Genomic DNA, 19,311 nt, shown 5'->3' on the forward strand with positions numbered 1-19,311 from the left:
TGGCTCCAATGCTTAGCTGTGCTGGCAAAGTGCCCCGAGCAGGACACCAGACCCCCCCACCTGTTAAATCATTGTAAGTTGCTCTTGATGACAGTGTCAGGTAGACACCTCGACGTGAATAAAACATCTTCTCAACCCCTGCGTTTCACTGAATGAGCTATGGTCGCTCAAACACAAATAGATGTTTTTGGTCATTATGCACTTGTAGCGCTGAACACACTCTTAGTTGTTTGTTTGGAGGTTGAATGCACTTATTGTAAGTCACTTTGCACAAATGCATCCACTTGAATGAATGTAATGTGATGTAATGCAGGTACAATACAGAGAGAAATACTCAAAGCGCACTGGATTTGAATGCACACAAGAACATAACAAAGCCGCACGCTCACACTCTCGCACACAGTTCTTTCCTGGAGCTGTCTGCTCCACTGTGCTTTGCAATTCAATCAGCCTTTCGCTTAATGTGGTTTACACTGAACCATTCATGAGTAATTTAGCCTGCCTGATTTCTGGATTGGACATGATGGATTGAGACAAAGTGTCTTCAGTTGTGCGTGCGCGCGTGTGTTTATGTGTTTACACTGAAGAGAAGCGTGTGTCGTGGGGGAGAAGCTTCTAATCAGGCTGAAAAGCATTTATATTGCATTTATGAGCATTTCAAGTCACATCAGATTTACTGCACATTCTCTTCCTAAACAATCAAATTTCTCCACAAAGTATTACTGTATTACTGTATGTATTACTTTATTTTATTTTCATAATCACCATGGTAGCTTTTGTCATTATATTTCAAAATGTCTGCCAAACTAACACTTATAATATGCCTCTTTATTTCCAGCACCCACTTTCATTTGGGAGCTTTAAAGGCTTCTGAACACCACCTGAGCTAAAATTCACTTTTATTGCTATTATAGTGCAGCATGTGGGACTGATTAATAATCTCAATCTGACAATATTGTCACCAGTTCAATACTGTCTGATTTTGTACGGAAACTTTTTTTTTCCCTTGAAAATTTGGATGGGTAACTTGGCAAGTGTGTAATTTATTATATATTAAATTAATTAGTCATTTTTAGATGAATCACTTGATGGATGAGTCTTTATGAGAGAACAGGAGCTGAAGTACACTGCATTCCTTCATTTAGCTGATACACAAACCCCCCTGAAACTGGGTGGTACATTTGAACTTAACATCTGTAAAGACTGTCAGGTATTGTACATAGTATTTTCCATAAAAGTGGAGTTAGAGGAGAGTTTTGGAATGAATCCTCCTCTCTGCTCTGTCCTCCCTCTCACCATCCTCCTCCTCCCTTTCCACTGACATTTTTCAGCTTTCCATACTCCCCGCTGTGCCTCGCTGGCTGAGCCAGTGTTGTGCTCCCAGTGAGTTTCTATCTGCCTCTTCTCTGCCACCATCTGTTTCTCTCTCTGTCTCTCTGCCTCCCTATCGCCTCTCTCTTCCTCTCTGTCCTCTCTATTTTCTCCATCTGTCTTCCTTTTTGTCACCTCTGGATCACCGCTCTTCCACTTTTTTTTTCCTCTGTTAACTTTTTCTCATTCTTTGTTTCAGTCTCATCTTTCCCTGTCTCTTCTTCTCTTCTCCCTATCTCTTCTTCTTTTATCCCTATCCCTCTTTCTCCCTTGCCTTTTTAATACCATATGATGGATTCCTTTGCCAGTTGGTGTCTACTAATCCATGGCCTCAGTACACATCTATTTTTTCTCCTCCTCTTTCTCTCCCTTACACATACAAACCCTACTGCTCACTATGTGCAGCCAGTTTCATGTGTGTCTACAAACCTGCTAACTGTTAGCCTGACACTATGCTATTGAGTCTCCCATGTCTGACATACCAGACATTCACACTCTCTCTCCTCCTCACTCTTTCATTATTATCATATTTTATTTTCACCCTATATCTCTCAATCCCCAGTAGAATACATCATGCTTAACATAAAAAGTATGTCCTGGGATGATGTATTTTACTATTGCTAATGTAGCACACCAAACCACACACTGAAATTCCCCTCTCGGGCTTCTAAAAAATGCAATAAAATACTTTTGCACAGATAAACACCTGCATGTACTCTCTCTCTCTCTCTCTCTCTCTCTCTTACACACACACACCTCCCCGCCTCCTTTCTTGTTGTCAGACATGTTAGAAGTGGGTCAGTAGGATGTTTGACGTCCCACACACCTCCACACACACATACACACCCCCCACAAACTTACTCAGACACATACACTCTCACAGTGCAGCTGACTAACAGCAGGGAACATGTCTCTCGCATCCCAGTAACATCCCCATCATTCCACCACAACCTGCCTAATTAGTCCCTCAGAGTGTGCGCACACTGTCGACGATCAGCCGGTCTGTCTCTTATGCCCGCGTGTGGGTGTCTGCTTGAGTCAGCTTGTTGCACATTTGATGTTTTTAAAGATGCACTTTAAGAGTTTTTTTTTTTTTTTAATATAATTTTGTGAATATGACAAGTTCTGTTTATAATGATGACCTGTATTTACATTGCAGTTTTTTGTAAACAGCAAAACACTTTTCAGACCGGAGCAAATAGAATGCAAATATCAAACAAGTGGCAAGGTGTAAACAGGAAGAATGTATATAATATACACAATTTTGCTGGTTTTTCACAATGTTTTTGAAAAATGTAGAATATCTGTAGACATCAGGGCCTGCAGAGAATCAGAGTCTGTTAAAATGTGAAAGATAAATGTTTTGCATGTTACCAATTTGTAGCCATAACTGTGACTTGAAGCAAAATGTGAGAATCCCATATTGTAGCTTGTACTTGTAAATCAAAGCTGGGTTATGTGTTGCTTTGTGGTGAACCCAGTGATGCATCCTCAGCTGTGTGTCCCAAACCTGCTTATATTTACAAACACAGTATACACCAGCGACCGTTACAGCTGGTATTTCTGAGGAAGATTAGAAGAAGTCCTTTCCCTGGTTTAGTTTTAACTTTTGTTGTTTTCATCCACCAGGAAGTGCCGAGTCCCTGAGTCAACACAGTGCATTCTGGGATAGTCTGGAACCCTCTCCATGGGCTGTACCACCTGCTGACAAACCAGGGGGGTCTGGAGGAGTTGTGTTGAATGAGGTGAGAATATTTCTATTCTTCCTGTTGACATGTACCCTGTCTTTATCATGGTAGTCATTTAAATGAATAAATGAAGTTAGCACAGAGATCTCCATCATGTTTTTAGTTGAGCTTGAATTGAGGTTGTGCTTGATAAGCTAGAAGACAGTGGTTCACTGCTTGCTGCTGAATTACTACTGACAAACTGCTACCATGTTGCTGTTCCAACCTAAAAGCTGTTAGTCTGACTGTCATGTTTAATTTGATGTTATTAGTTAGGACATCAAGGACTTTCCAGCCCCTGTGATTTCTCCATAGCCATGAGCCTTGTTTTCCTGATAAACCTGTCACCCTGGTCACAGCACAGATGCATGTTAAGTGCATTTGATATTAATGTGAGTGAAGTGGCAGCTCATCACATGCACAGCTCGCAGTGAATGAACCCCTCTGTAGCCTTGAACCACAGAGCATCACAAGTACAGCCCAGTTCGAATCAGTGGCTCACTCTAAAAATCCCCACTCTCTGTCATGTAACACAAAGAGTTGACTGAACAACATGGTGCAAACGTCTGTAGAAAGGTTAAAGAAGAAGCAGTCAGAGAGATAAGAAGGCATCATTCGGTTACTGAAATGGAGCCAGCGGGGCCTCGGCTAACTGAGGTAACTGAGTTTGTTTCCTGCCCACGCTATGATTGGAGGAGAGGCATTTTTAGGGTAAGGGAAAGCGAATCTGCCTAGTGACAGCGTGTTTGTTTATGAGGCTGCATCTGAGCTCCCTGTTGGAGCGGCAGTATATTTTCATGCATAACACCTTCAGGAACCAGTTAGTGAGGGGGTCTTCCTGGGAGAATGGAAGCCTTATTGGCAGTGCTGAGAGTGCGAAAAACACTCCATGAATAATGTCTCTGTAAGGTCCAAGAAGGGGAGGGTGTATTGTTATTTACTGCTTTGTGTATGTTTGTTTGGGTATCTGATTTCTATGCATGTTCATTGATGAAAATTACTATAGCAAACCACAAACTACAATTGCTTTGATTTTTCTCTGAATTACTCGCAACACATACAGTCTTTTTTTCTTTTCTTTTGTGGTAATATTGATCCCCAGTGGAGAAATTCTCTTTTCACTTTCTACCCCACTCCATGGGGAAGTAAGATCGCAGGGTCAGCTGCAGAATAGCACCTTCGGAGCCGCCGGCGGTTATCTCGCTCGCAGACATTTCAGCCGAGCAAATGCGTAAGGTCAAGGATTTGAACTCAGGCCCTCTGTTTGATGGATTGTCTCTCCTCTCACTATAAGGCTTTTTTTTCCCAGTGAGTCATGAAAAATCAATATGAACAAACCATTTAAGCAAAGTTTTTCAAGTTCCCTCCCATGTTGCATGTTGGGAGATGAGTGTTTCCAGTTGCCTCTTACCCAGGGGAATGCTTTGTTTACTGCTGTCATGAACAATAAACAATGGACATGGGTGACTTTAATAGCAGACACTAACTGCCCTACACCAGGAAGCTGCACACAGACTGGAACAGTAATGTTTGGATTTACTAGTGTGTCAGGTTCCTAATTGGCAGGTTAAATCTCAAGGCAGCAATGACCTGTCCAGCTACAAGCTAATAATATGCATCACAAACTAATTAAAAACATTTCATTATTGCAACAGCGCAGACATTAAAATGTAATGGTGGGCAGCCCTCACTGTTCTGAGCAACAACCTCAGCTGTAGAGAAAACCTAGAAATCAGTGATAAAAATTCATTTGCTTAATAATTTTCTTTGCATGAATGACTGATGCAATCTAGATAACAATAGCGTGGTTTGCAGATTTCGATGTGACACATCTTTAAACCAATCTAATTGCAAATATTAAGGTTCATTTCATGGGTGAAATCAATTCAGGGGCAATGCTTCGTTGAAGCCCTTTGAGATGCAGATGTTTGAGAATGATAAGTTATTCATATTTAAACACTGCTCTTAACCAGTTTTAAGAGAAAAATAGAAGTTAAATAACTCCCTCATAATTTGCAATAGCCCGGTCTAAACAGCTTGAAAGTGCTTCCTGCAGTATGTCTGCACTTTTCGAGTGCTGCTCCCTGTTGTTCTGTTGCCTCAACATTTGGTACCTCACAATGGGAGAACCGAGTGCACTCTGGTCCCCCTCTTCTCCATCCTGTTGCTGCCTCACACAAACATGCTTGTTTAAATGTGCACACACACACACACACATGTGTACATGCATGTAAATATTCACAGAGAATGTTCTCATTTACCACACTGGAAGCAGAGAGTTTGGAAAGAGTGTATGCCGTTCTCTCTCTTTTCATCCTCTTTTTCTTCATCTTTCATCTGCTTTCAATGTTCAGTTCATTTAAGCTTCATTAGTGTTACATTTTGATCAAAATCATGTTACCAAAGTATGTATTTGACTGCCTTATTGGCAAAACCATACGAACAATGTTGCCCAAGCATGTTGCACAAGGTTTACATAACTGTAATAATTTAGAAATGTCCCTTTTTCTTTCCCTTTCTCTGTGCTGATTGAATTGTGAGCCTGTACTGCCCTCCTTCACACTATCACCTTCTTTCTTGTTGAATCCAAAGAGTAGAAAGTGGGAGCGTTTGTGTGTATGTGCGTGGGTGTGTGGGTGAGAAACAGAGTAAAAGAGAGAGGGAGAGTGAGAAAGTCTGTGCTATTCTTGGCTGGTTGGGGAAGTCTTGGCTCCCTGGCGTATGGGAAAAGTGCTCTTGGCAAGTCTTGAACCGAGGCATTCCATTATGCTGTCCTCTTGAAACACACACACACACACACACACATGGACACACAGACTTGTTTTTGCCACTTAGGAGGACATTGCATTGACTTACATTTGGTCCCCAGAGACTTAACCATAAACACTACATGCACAACCCTAACCCTTACATTAACCAAAAACCAAGACTTTACCCTAAAATTTAATGGTTCACCTTGTGCGAACAGCATCCACAACATGAGTAACAGAAATACACACGCACACACACACACACACACACACACACACACACCAGACTGACTAAAGCTCACATGTACATGCTCCTTTAATTGCAAACTGCTAGGTTTTTGCTACTTCTCTCTCTCTCTCACTCACTCACTCTCACACGCACACAAATATCCACACGTATACACACACGCATACACACTCACACACACACACTGAGAGGAGAGAGACTGAGAGCAGTCTCAAAAGAGAGATTTCTAGTAGTACTACATTATGCCCTGAGGCCCAAAGCCAGAGTTTCACCGTCACTCACTCTCTCTCTCTCTCGCTCTCTCTTTCTCACACACACACACACACCACACACACACACACACACTCCACACAATATCCTCAAATCAATTGCCTAAGGAGTGGGTGGTTGTCTGCATGACTTCTATCAGCTAATAGATCTCTTAAGTCTCTTTCTTGATGTCCCTTATTCTCTCCCTTCTCTCTCTCTCCATCTCTCTTCCTGTCTCGCACACTCTCTTTCTTTGTCCCTCTCACTGCAGTGTCAGTACAAGGTGACGTCACTGTCTCTATCCATCTCCTCTCTGCTTCTCCTTCATTTATTTGTACCTTTATCCTCTTCTCCCTCTCCTCCTCCTCCTCCTCCACTCGCCCTTCTTCTTCTCTCCTCTTTTCACTCTCTCTCCCTCCTTCCTCCCTCACACATCTCTCCTCTCCATTTGAATCATTACATAACCACAGTCAAACTATAAACACGCACAGTGTCAGTGGTCTTCAAAAAAATCACGGCTTGGTGTTGAAACCCAGTCAGGGTCAAAGGGTTTTGTCTCTCATAAGGATGCTTGTAACCACCCTGGAGACAACTGTGTGTCTGTGAGTGCGCCAGATCTTCTAAAACATGTTATTTCTCTCGATCCACGGGACAGCTGCATGCATGTAGAAGAATTTTGCACACAAGTAAGTCTTTTTTTGGTAACTGTGCGCACACACACACACACACACACGCACACACACATGCATAAAGCTGGCCTTTCCTTAGTCTGAAAAGGCCCACCCAGTGAATGTCACTGAGATGGAATTTCCTTTCATCTGTGTTTGTGTGTACAATATGTGTGTGTATGTGTGTGTGTGTGCGTGTGAGTGTGCATAAAAAAAAAACTACAGAAAATAATGATGTTGAAAGAAAGTGAGTGATTGGTTGGAAAAGTGAAGCAAGCAGGTGAGAAGCCTGTGTGGTCAGTCTGTCTGTTCCTTTCTCTCTCTGTAAAGCCTGAAGCAGTTGGTGTGTTGGAATGAAGCTGCTCTTTCTCAAATCCAACATGGGCAGTGTGAGTGTACACTTGAACAGTTGCCTCCGTATGCAAACTGGTTTGTTAAGTGAGGAGAGGCTGGAAACTGAATAGTTTAGCACAAACATAAACTATGATTCAAACTAGGTGTCATTTTAGAAATATATAAACACACCCTCCACCCCCCCTGCACACACACACACACACACACACACACACACACACACACGCACACACACACACACCATTAGTTGTTGTGTGTTCTCTTTAAAACTAAAAGCAATTTATGAAATATCCTTTGTGGTCTTACTTTCCTAATATTAGTTTATGGTTCTTGTACTTACACAAGTCTTGAGAAGTACACGCAGTTTACCCTCTTGCCACATGCACTAGGTCTATATTTTAGTTATTCATAACGCAAAAACATTAACAAGGTAAACTGACGTCCAGATTTTCTGTTATATGGTGCAGTGTTTCCAGCTGGTCACAGATTTTCAAAATAAAACATTGTCCCTTTGTCCACAGCACACACAAAACATGCCTCACTCTGTAGAAATAGCTCAATTGACTGGAGCCATTTTCCCTTCTGGGAGCCTGACAGCAATCAACATGGCTATTCAACATGATTATATACCACATTTGACTCTATAGAATAGCTTAAATGGACATGCATATGGGTTTGTGCATTTCTGGCCTCAGGAGGAGCCACTCTGCTGGGCAGCATTCAGACACCTGTGGAGTGTGTTGTAATTGTGTTGTGTGTGTGTTGTACCTGTTTGGATGATGGCTGAGCTCTGAATGGCTCTGGCGTGCACTGCATTGCGTGTCCTGTCAAGTCTCGGGGGGGTGTTGGATGCGTGTCTGGATAGAGCAGAGGGCTTTGATGAATGTGTGCGAGTCTGCGTGCTCAACTACTGCTGCCTCCTGTCTGACATTTTTGTCTGTGTGCCTTTGAAAAGGTGGAACACATTATTCACAGACAAGGACACATGCTGAGCAGTCGCCCACCTCTCCTTTATCCGCAAAATGTCCGCTGCAGCGCCCATTCATGCCAATTAGTGCCAGCCTGCCTCCCTATGCCTATTACAGCAGGGCAGTTCACCTTCAGTGCACACAACAGTATGGTTCTCTGTCCTAGATGTGTGCACATGCAGGCACCATCACAAAAAAGACAAAAGTGTTTGTGTGAGTTCTTTTTCTCCCACTCTGACATGTGAGAGAAAATTAAGTGTGTGTTTGCAGACAGGCAAATCCAGCAGCATTAGTGTACCGTAGTGTGTGTGTTTGACAGTTTGTCTCCACAGGCGTTCTGTTTAGCACCCTGCTCCCTGTAGCCCCTCAGTGTCACACATCCCACACCTGTCAGCCTGTCCTCAACCTGACTTTAGCACAGAAACGATCATGCTCACGCCATCTGAGTCTGATTTCCTGCTTGCATTTCTCACCACGTCCCACCCACATTAAAAGATCATGTGAGCACAAAGATTAAACATTAAAGAGGATTTGCTTTAAATTAGCATTACAAATTGACTTTTCATCTGAATAGTGAAGGAAGGAAATCCATTTTAAAGGTAATCAGGTACTACACTATATGTATGGAGTGTTGTAGCCTATATACTTTAAAATAAGGATTCATTTGAATATATAATTTTTAAAATGTGGGGCATATTTTGTTATTTAAAGCCATGACACACAGGATTTGAAAAAAATCTCAACTTTGGTCCCTGCAAGAGGTGGTATAAAGAAATACACTTGTCAACAGCAATACATGCTGCGATCCCTCTACCTTTTAACAGATCTCACCTGACAACAATTGAAAGGGCTTAAAGTATATTAATTAAAGGATCAAAAATCATTCTGCAATTATTTGATATTCAATTAAGCTTTTACATAAATTGAAACAAAAAATCACTGGTTTTTGCTTCTCAAATGTGCATATTTACTGTTGTTTTAGTCTTAAGTGAAGGTAAACTGGAGAAATTTTTCATTTGGACTGTTAATTGGACAAAACATGCCATGTGCAAATGACAGCTTTGGCATTGAGAAATTGTGAGGGGCATTGTTCACTACTCTCTGACATTTAATAGACCAAATGATTATGCAATTAATTGAGAAAATAATCATAAGATTCATCAGTTATGAATATAACTGTCATTTGCAGCTAAAAGCTACAGGGATGGTCCAACTTTTCTTCAGACAAAAACGTGTGCTGTTAGAATAATGAAAAAGAGTCTAAGTCACATAAAAATGAAACATCTAGTGGTTTTAAAGGAAGAGCTGCTCTTCGCAAACTCTTATCATATCTGGCATCATAGTCTTGGCCACATAAAAGCTTGTGGAGAAATATTTGTGTGCTCTTGAATGCTAATTGAGGTGTTATAGCTCACAGTAAAAATACTTTTCAAATTTTCCAAAGTCTAATTTTTAAACTGAGCTACATTCTCTTGTAATGCATGTTAAGGCCTCATGTTGAAGTAGCAAACAAAGGAATGTTAGTAGTGTGGGTTGAATGAATGAATGGATGGTGTAATGATGAATGGAGTTTGAATTACATTTATGTGTCCCTTTTCTCTCACTCCTTTTTTTGTCTTTTACATTTCTCTTTTCCCTTTTATCTCATCAAGGGGCTCTTTTATCAATTTTAGCTTGTACTTATCTTTTTTCTCTCTCCAACTGCTGTCTCTCCCACTTTTCTCTCTTCCTCCCCTTTATGCTGTAACACACATTCTCTGAGCAGGATTATATATCATCTTTGAAATAATATGTGAGTGTTTATGTCTGCGTTTGCCCTTGAATGAGTGTTTTGGCCTTTTGCCTGCATAATTGTGTGTCTGTAATGCCTGTGATGGCTTCTTTTATTGTTTGTGTGCATTTGTGTGTGCGCGGGAGTGTGTGTATAGATGCTTTGTACTGTATGTGTGTGAGAATGAAAGATTGAGAGCATTGGTTCATGTTTGTATGTGTGTGTTTGTAGCATGAGTGTTATGCATTTGTGTGTCTGCATGTGTGTGTGTACTCAGAAGGATTATAGAGCAATAGAAGAGCTTAGCAGTGATTTGCCCATCCATTCCAGTCCCTCCCTAATCCTGCACAGACACACATGCATACTTCTTTGTGTGTGTGTGTGTGTGTGTGTGAGACTAGCAGGGATCTAATAGTGTGTGTGGATTAGTAGGTTTGTGAATGGGATGTGGCTTGGGCTGAAGTAGCACACTACACTGCCAGCAAGTTAACGCAGGCTGGCAGAGGGTTTGTGAGAGAGACAGGGAGATGAAGGGGTATGGGGAAAAAGTATTTTTAGAGTGTGTAAACGGCCCACAGTTCAGAGGGCATGGTTAACATGATTATGTAATGATTACTAAAGGCTATGAATGATAGATTATGAAGAGAACGTTGCTGTGGTATGATTAAGATGTTACAATAAGGGCGTGCCATCATAAAGCCAGCCTTGCAGTGATTAGTTGTGTGTGTGTGTGTGTGTGTTTGGTATGTGGCCATTAGATGGCTCTGCACCTGCTGTCTCACAAGCTCCTGCACACACACACATACAGGCAGTCACACGTACACACAGAGACAGATGGAAAGACGTGGATAAACAAGAGAGCTGAGACTTTCGCCGACAGAGACGAAGGGAGGGGGATAGATGAGTATAGAGAGCGTAGGAAGGCGGGGGTTGCTGTTGTCATAACTGCAGCGTGTGTGTGTATGTATGTGTGTGTGTGTGTGTGTGTGTGTGTGAGTGAAGTTTGTGTAGGCGACTGAGAGAGCCAAAAGTCTGTGTGTGTGAGAGAGAGAGAGAGAGAGGGGGAGAGAGCAGAGAAGTCTGTGATATGTATATGGGTGTGTGTATATATAGAAGCTTTTCATCAGTTTCCTTAGTGACTGGCTGTGACTGAGACTGTTCTCTGCTCTGCAGGAAGAAATGAAAGACGGAGAAATCGGAGCAGTATTTGCTGTGGAAGTATTCATAAATTCTTCCTACCATTCTTCCTACCTTATGATTATTGATGGAGTTTTGATGTTATGAGTTGGCTGTAACGAAGCATCTGTTGTCTATATATTTAAACTTTCACTTTGGTCAGTCATGACAAAAAGGCATGTCTGAAAAGTATGACTATGAAGACATAACAAAAGAGAAAATTACAGGATTTGTTTTCATTCTACTGTATGTCTGTCAGCATAATACCTTGTTCTTAATACTAGTAAAGAATGTTATTTTTGATATCCAGCTGTCTAAAATAGCTAAGGGATGTTTGTAATTTCATGTAATACATGTAAAATTCATCAGACATGAAGAGAGGATATAAATTTTGAGGAGGTGACAGGTTTATAAAGAGATTTTTAAGCTCAGGGACAATAAAACTGATTTTGCAGGAGGAGGGACACTCTATCTTAGCAAGTTATGATCCTGTGGTGATATTTTAGACATTTACTGATGGTCTCCAGTTGTTACTAACATCCAACCAAAACAGGTTTCTTGATCGACATGGTTAGACATTGAGGAAAAATCTGAAGAAAACTGATATTTATGTGGGTCTAGAGTGTTGCGGTAGGAGGTGGAGAGCAGAGTTTTGTGCATTTTCAGAAATGATGAAAAGGTTGCTGACATGTGACGACCTCAGCCGGACTGAGGAAAGTTTCAAACGGAGAGACACAGCAGCCGAACAAGGACGGAGACGCTGGAGAGAAAACTCAAATCAGCCAATTTAAAAGCTGAAATCTCTCATAACTGAGATCTTTTTGTGCTTGTTCTCCACCCCCACTTTTTTCTCTCACTCTCTCTCTCTCTCTCTCTGTCTCGTACTGCTTTCACTCGACGGCAGATTGTAAACAAACCCACACAAATGAATTATGATTAAATGCCGAGAGGCTCCAATTAGTTGCCGAGGCAACAGACAAATGTTTCTGTGCTGCTGAGGTCACCTGACAAAACAGAATGGACTATGAAACAAATACACAGTCTAGTCTGTTTTTTTCCTCAGTCTCTGTTGATTTTGGCTTTCTGTCTGTAACTTTTGCACTTTTGAGCCTTTATATCTTTATTCTTTTTTTCATATCTCCAACTGTCCTTGTAATTCTGTCTCTCTACCTCCTGGTCTCTTACTTTAAGCTTTAACTTTTTCTTCTCTTAGATTTTTTAAATTTTCTTTCTATAACCTCAAGATGCAGCAGTGGTTTGTTTAGAACTTCCAAAAGTGCCTAAATTATGTAAAAAATGATGTTTCTAAACAAATGCAAGATTTTATTTCAAAACAGGAAGGAAATTTTGCGATTTGTGGGCAGTTATCATCACTATACAAAATCAGGAACTGTAACTTTAACATGAACAACAACAACTAATAACAGACCGACACTAGAACAGCACCCATAGAGCACCAACACAAAGTCCAAGAAGAGACTGCACTGCTTGACTGACAAATTATATCAAAGATCAAAACAACTTCATAGCTCTGAGTGTTTACCACCAAAAATGCCTTCCAAAATAAAAAAGAACACAAAGACCTTACAGATTACCACTTCTCAATCCTCTTACCCAGCCAAGCCTCTCTGGATATAATTTCTATGTTCTTTTAGCCCTTTTAACCACTTTAAACCCAAACTTTGGACTATCTCGTGCCCTGCAATAGTTAAGAGTCCATGAATATCCAAAGGATTGATATCAAGCGGACAGGAAGACCAACCAACACAAACAGGATGTGTTTTTAGTGCATGTTTAGACCCACTGAGTCTAATGGGAATCATTATAGTTTTCCATGTGTGTGTGTGTGTGTGTGTGTGTGTGTCAACGTCTTATGAGTGAGCGCTCGCTTCTTTCCCTGTGCGTGCGTGCTACATCTCTTAGCATTGAGAAGCACATTTCATCTATATTTACTTCCAAATGGTCTTTTAACTAGGTCAGCTAACTAACGGAAATAGACCGCCATACACAATCAGTGAGGTAATCAGTCATGACATCTAGTGGCCAAAAGGAGGAAGTGCAGCCTTGTGGAATCTGAGGATAACACCCATTGTATCCAAAAAAGAGGAAAAATACAGAAGATGCTGGTTATAATGTTGTTTGTGACTATCACTGATCTCATTGTGGTGTATTCTACTCCAGCTGGTGTCTTTGTGTGTATAAACTGTTGTGTAAATGTGAGTGTGGATGTATTTACTTTACTCACTTTAAGCATGTAGATATGCAAATGTCTGCATCTTTTTTATGTATATGCGTGCAGTCAGGACACACGTAGTCATTGAATCTTTAAGTGGACTGACAGCAAGAAAACAGTTTTAGTTCAGTTACTTCAGTTAATTAATTGCTCAAGTAATTCTTCAGGCAAAAAGCCTGGCTCCAGCTTCTCCTTTTTTCTGTTTTATATCATTGTAAATTGGATATCTGTATTTTGGTCTATTGATTGGATAAAATAAATAATTTGAGAATATCACCTGGGGCTCTGGGAAATTGTGATGCACATTTTAAACTCTTGTTTCATATTTTATAGGTCATGGTTAATCAATAAATTTTGGAAAAAAGTGACAGATTAATCATAGCTGCAGCCCTAGATACGTGCATATCCGTGTGTGCATGAGTTGTCCATGTGTCACTCTTTCATGCACTCTGTCTCTCTCTAATCTCTGCTGCTCACTCTCTTCCTCCCTCCCTCTCTCCCTCTTTATCTCTCCCACAGTCCCCCCTCTCTGCCCTTCTCACTGTAACACCCTCCCACCCTCTCTCTCTCTCTCTCTCTTTCTCTCTCTCACTCTCTTTCTCTGCTTGTAAGCGGTCTCTGGGCGTGCAGCCAGCTGGCGTGTGTGTGTTTTTTGAATGAATACCTGATGAAGTTGGCCGAGCAAACCGTGGGAGGGGCCCTGTGTGTTTGTGTGTGTGTGTATGTGTGCGCGTGCGTGCATGTGTGTGTGTAGGGCAGACAGTGTGAGAGCTCTGGCTTGCATTCAGCCCCTTGCATAATACACGTTGGAGCTCTGCATGCGGGACTCCCTCCCTGTGGGCGTGTGCAAGTGTGCGCTACCAATTTTGTGTGGTGTGTGTGTGTGTGTGTGTGTGTGATCACCTGAGTGCTGTGTGTCAGTGGTAGTGAGGGAGCTTCCTGCCTCGCTGTCAAGATTTAGGAGAGGGCTGTTGGCTGTGTGTGTGCATGAGTGTGTGTGTGAGTGAACGTGTTTGTGTCTGTGGTATGTATGTGTCTGTGTGTGTCTGTGTGTGTGTATGGAGGGTGAGAAAGGCTGAGAGCAGTTTGTAGCACAAGTACACCGAATCTGCTTGGGATTTTCCGCTTGAGGGGGAGAGAGGGAGACAGAGTGAGACTCAGGGTGCTTTACAAGGGACACAGCAGAGCAGGAGAAGAGTTAAGGGAGGGAAGGAATGAGAGAGGGAGAGAGAGCATGCTGCAGAAGTGGGCTACTCCTGCTACCCTGGTAAGTACACTTCACACAGTTTTGCGCTCGCTCTGAATGAAGTGTGTGTGGGAGCAAGAGAGAGAGAGAGAGAGAGGGAGTCAGCGTGTGTGTGTGTATGTGTGTGTGTCCTGAACGCTTGTCTTGTTGTATCACAGTATGTCATTTGTAAGTGCGTACTGCGTCTGCCCTAGTTTTTCCTACAATCGTCGTCGCTTGTTTCTCCCATTCGGCCGCCGTCCTGTCTTCCCCCCTCCTCTTCTCTTCTCTTCTCTTCTCTTCTCTTTTCTTCTCTTCTCTTCTCTTCATACATTTCTCTCATTCCTCCCTTTCCGTCGGCTCTTTCCTTTCCTGAGGCTCTCCCTGACTTGTCTGTCTGTCTACCCCCCACCCTCCCCAGCCACCCACCCAACCTCAGGGTTGTCGAGGGGTGAGAAAGTGCAAGTCATGCAACGCTGCCTAAGTGTTTGTTTTCTGAAAGAGACTCTCTCTTTTTCTCACAGTCATTTGTTTCTCTCCATCTCTGTTTCTCTTTGTCTGTGTAACTCTTAACCACACATACTCTCTCTCTCACTCTCTCACTCTTTTGCTCTTGCTTCTCTTTTTCTCCGTCACCCCTCCCTCTTCTGTTCCCCTGCTTCTCTAGCTCTCTGTCTCCATCTGTCAATGGCAGATCCTCCATTACTCCCTCACTATCTGACCATACTCCTGTGTGTGTGTGTGTGTGTGTGTTTGTTGTTGTTTGTGTATGGAATCACTAGTGGAGAGTGACAGTGAATAAAGTGGCAGCCTTGTCAGAGTTCCCAGTCTGGCAAGGGTCCCTGTAATGTGCACACACATGCACGCACATATGCAAACACACACGTCTAAACACACACCCACACTAATAAAAACCACATAGACAAAAAGCCACAGAGAAACATAAAGGAAGAAATAGAGAAGTAGAGAGAGAGAGACACAGAAGTACAAGCCTGCAGCACAACTGTACTTTCCAGTTGAACTATATTTAGCAGTGAGATAACACATCACGTTGGACTTATCCCTTTGATCATGATTATGATTATGACTGGGCAATCACACATACACACAGACTCAAATGGAACAGACATATGTAGCTCATGCACACAGTTTTCATATCACTACAGCACTTAGCTAAATGCTTTTGCAGTCAAAATAATCATGTGTTGGTTAGTTGATTGGCAAAACATTACGAAGTTGCTATTTTTGTGTAGTCATCTGGTATGACACATTCTCAACTGAAATTCTTAAATAAACATTCAAAGATGTGGCACCAACACACAATAAACACAAGACACATGTCAACACATCCTGTAACCTGCTGCCCTTGCCCTTGCAGTGTTTCATGGTGACATGCTCAGACTTAGATCATACCATTGTGGAATCTGCTAAAGATTTTGAAGCTCCTCACACCTCAACAAAAACTAAAAAAAAGTAAACAAACAAACAAAAAAAAAAGAGTGGACATACTTGCATGTAATTATAGATCATACTGTTGCTGTTAACAGCTAAAGGGGAAGGCATCAGAGTTGATAGCATCAACAAAATCTACAGCAAAACAAGTTTGTTGTTTGTTCTATGTGTGGAGATGGGTTCTGTGTCGACAGTAGGAGAGGCTACATATTTACATTCAAAGACTTGAACACATGCATCTATGAAATGGAAAGTGGCATCACTGTTACAAATATTCTTAAATATTTTGGATGTGATTCGGTCAGAACCATGAATATGACACATCCTTAAGATAATAACTCATAAGGTTCCTCATAATAGACTGTATAGAAGCCTCTAGGGCAGATAGAATAATTTCTGTAAATGTATGCACCATATAAATGCCGCAACAGTAAACTGAAGAACATTGCATTGATTTAGTGCAGACAAACCTGCAACCTTTAATCCCAAATAAATCTATTGCAATCAATCTATTGGCTGTTTGGTGAAGGTTAGGAAGCAAATCAGTTGATAATGTAGAATCTTGAAACCCTGTGTTTGTGTTTTTGAGTGTGTAACATTTTGTTGTTGTTGTAAATGACCATAGTTACAGTATTGATGACTGTACAGACGCAGCACTGGCGCCATAACCACAAAGCACTCCAATACTGCTCGAATAAAGACAAAGGATTCATAAATTATAGATTGACATCTCAGTTAAATGCATCAGAAGAAAGAAAAATAAATATACTATGTGCGTGCGTGTGTGTGTGTGTGCTTGTGTGTTTCAGTGTGAAGGAGAGAGAGGGTGACATATACACACCTCAACTGTTTTGACCGTAGAAGGACAATAGTATAGTGCATGAGTGAACGATTCAGGTTACTGACTCACACACACACACACACACACACACACACACACACACACACACACACACACACACACACACACACACACATACATGTTCACATACACATACACAGTTCTTTCACTATGTCACTAGAGAGAAAGAACACACATTCATAGGCTTTGGTAAGATGGTTCATTGTGTGGTGTGTGCATGTGAGCGCATGAGAGACTAAAGCACATGGAGGACAGACAGCTTGGGTTACAGGTCATCTGATATTCACACACACACACACACACACACACACACACACACACACACACACACACACACACACACACACACACACAGATGCTGCAAACTCAGCAAGATTCAGGTGACATAGCTTTTCACTGAATGTGTGTTTGAGTGTCAGTTTCAGTGAAGCAATACTCTCTCTTTTCGCAATGTAGGTCAATTGAGCGCGCCTCTCCTCCTCCTCTCTCTCTCCTCTCTCCCTCTCCCCCATGCATCTCAAGGCTTTACTCCCTCTCATACCCCAGTTCTCCCATCTTCCTTGCCTTCCTCCCTCTCTTTATCCCTCCCTTAAATCCCTTTGCTGTAGTTGTGCAGTTTTCTTTTCTTTCTTTTTTTTTTGGTTGTCGTTTAAGATAGCGGTTTCCCACCCTACACACTGGAAAGGAGTTTACAGTGACTCTTTTTCTTTTCTTTAACTGCTTCCTCTCCCTCTATCCCACTCTCAGCATCTCTTTCTTTTTCTATGTTTTATTCTCTCACTGCAGGATAAAATGGAAAAGAATGTGAAAGCTAAGGTTTAATGTGTGTGTATATGTGCCTCACCTTCTGTCCCTGTATAGTAGTTAAGTTCCTATTTTTCTATGTTGTATGATTTCTGTTTCCTATATTGTATAAGTCAGTGGTAATGCAGCTCCTTATAGCAGTTGTTAAGCTGCATTTCCTTACCACTCTTATTACACATAGAGAATGTACCAGTAGCACAAAATATCCTATTACACAATGCATACAATATTTCACCTGCAGTTTTCATAAACTTTTTTTTCACATGCCAGAGTGAACTGTCAAGAGATGACGGGCCTCGCTCTGAAGATAAAAGCACTCATAGATGGCAGCATGAACAGATCTGTGGCTGGATGTACAGACTGTCAGTGTTTGATGTAGCCGCTGATATGAAATGGCTCTGATCTGAGAGCTCTCTGACACATAATATTCCTCTCTTATATCAAAATTTTAATTTGATGAAGAGCTTGATGAATACAAACAGAATAGTTTGTCTTTTTTTTTTTTAATTTGTCTATACAGACAGAGCCCGAACAATACAGTGAATGAGGTGTGGTTCAGTGCAGTAAAGAGGTGAATAATGTGAACGGATTCCAAGAAGCAGCAAGCAAAGACTCTGAAAGACAGAAGAATAAGAACATAAAACCATTGGATGGAAGAATGATAATTGAGAATGGGGTTATGAAGAAAGAAGAGGTGGGCAGGCTGAGGCAGGAGAGGAGTCAAGAGGAGGTAGAGTGATGAAGAGTAGAGAAAGAGGGAGAAGAAGAGTAGAGTGCATCTCAGTGCTAAAAGCTCACCGATCAACAGTACCTCTCAACACACCTCTGAGTCATGTCTGCTTGATTGAACAGATGGTGTGTGCTTGAGAAAGTATGTGTGTGTGTTCACTGCCATTAAACAAAGTCTGACTGATTGTGTGTGTTTCTGCATGTGTGTGTGTGTGCGCGCACGTGGGTGCCCTTGTACTGTATGTGCATGTGAATTTGCATGTGTTTACTCCCACGCCTGTCTGTAGTTTTGTTGTAGTAGCACTGCGACACTTATTAAATCACAGGAATCTGCTTGAGATGCAAGATGTCCTCATCCTACGGACCACACACACACACAGTGCGTGCAGTTGGTATCACTCTGCAGGAATTAGCAAAAAAGCCTTAGGAAGCCTGTGAGCTGTTGACCGAGACATTCTGGGTGAGCGACTGAATCTTTTGTGGCTTGGCAGCTACAGAGATCAGATAGCCAAATTCATCACCAATACAAGAGGTCAGTGTTTCCCAATTCACAATAATGAATGCTCAATCTCAAATCAAACTAATCAATGCATTGCTAGCTGTGTATTTTTAGTACAAGTACAAGTTTGTTGTGTATTAGGCAACTGCTGCTTGACCCACTTTCAAGAGTGCAAATACAGAGTCTTTAAGTTGGACAAATACATGCATTTTTTTGTGTTCTTTGG

At 41.6% G+C, this 19,311-nt stretch overlaps 1 protein-coding gene across 2 annotated transcripts in view; it reads left to right on the forward strand.

Annotated features, from left to right (window-relative positions):
* Window positions 1–19,311, forward strand: part of atxn1a (ataxin 1a) — a 98,822-nt gene that overhangs the window by 64,656 nt on the left and 14,855 nt on the right. The window contains exon 4 of one of the 2 annotated variants that reach the window (XM_018697971.2): window positions 3,001–3,116. The gene's annotated coding sequence lies outside the window, so the exon portion shown is untranslated. Of the gene's footprint in view, window positions 1–3,000; window positions 3,117–14,382; window positions 14,782–19,311 lie in introns of those variants that run through there. The other variant, XM_018697972.2, reaches the window with a different exon arrangement.

Source organism: Lates calcarifer, linkage group LG3, assembly GCF_001640805.2.
Source record: "Lates calcarifer isolate ASB-BC8 linkage group LG3, TLL_Latcal_v3, whole genome shotgun sequence".
In the NCBI taxonomy this organism is placed as follows: Eukaryota; Metazoa; Chordata; class Actinopteri; family Centropomidae; genus Lates; species Lates calcarifer.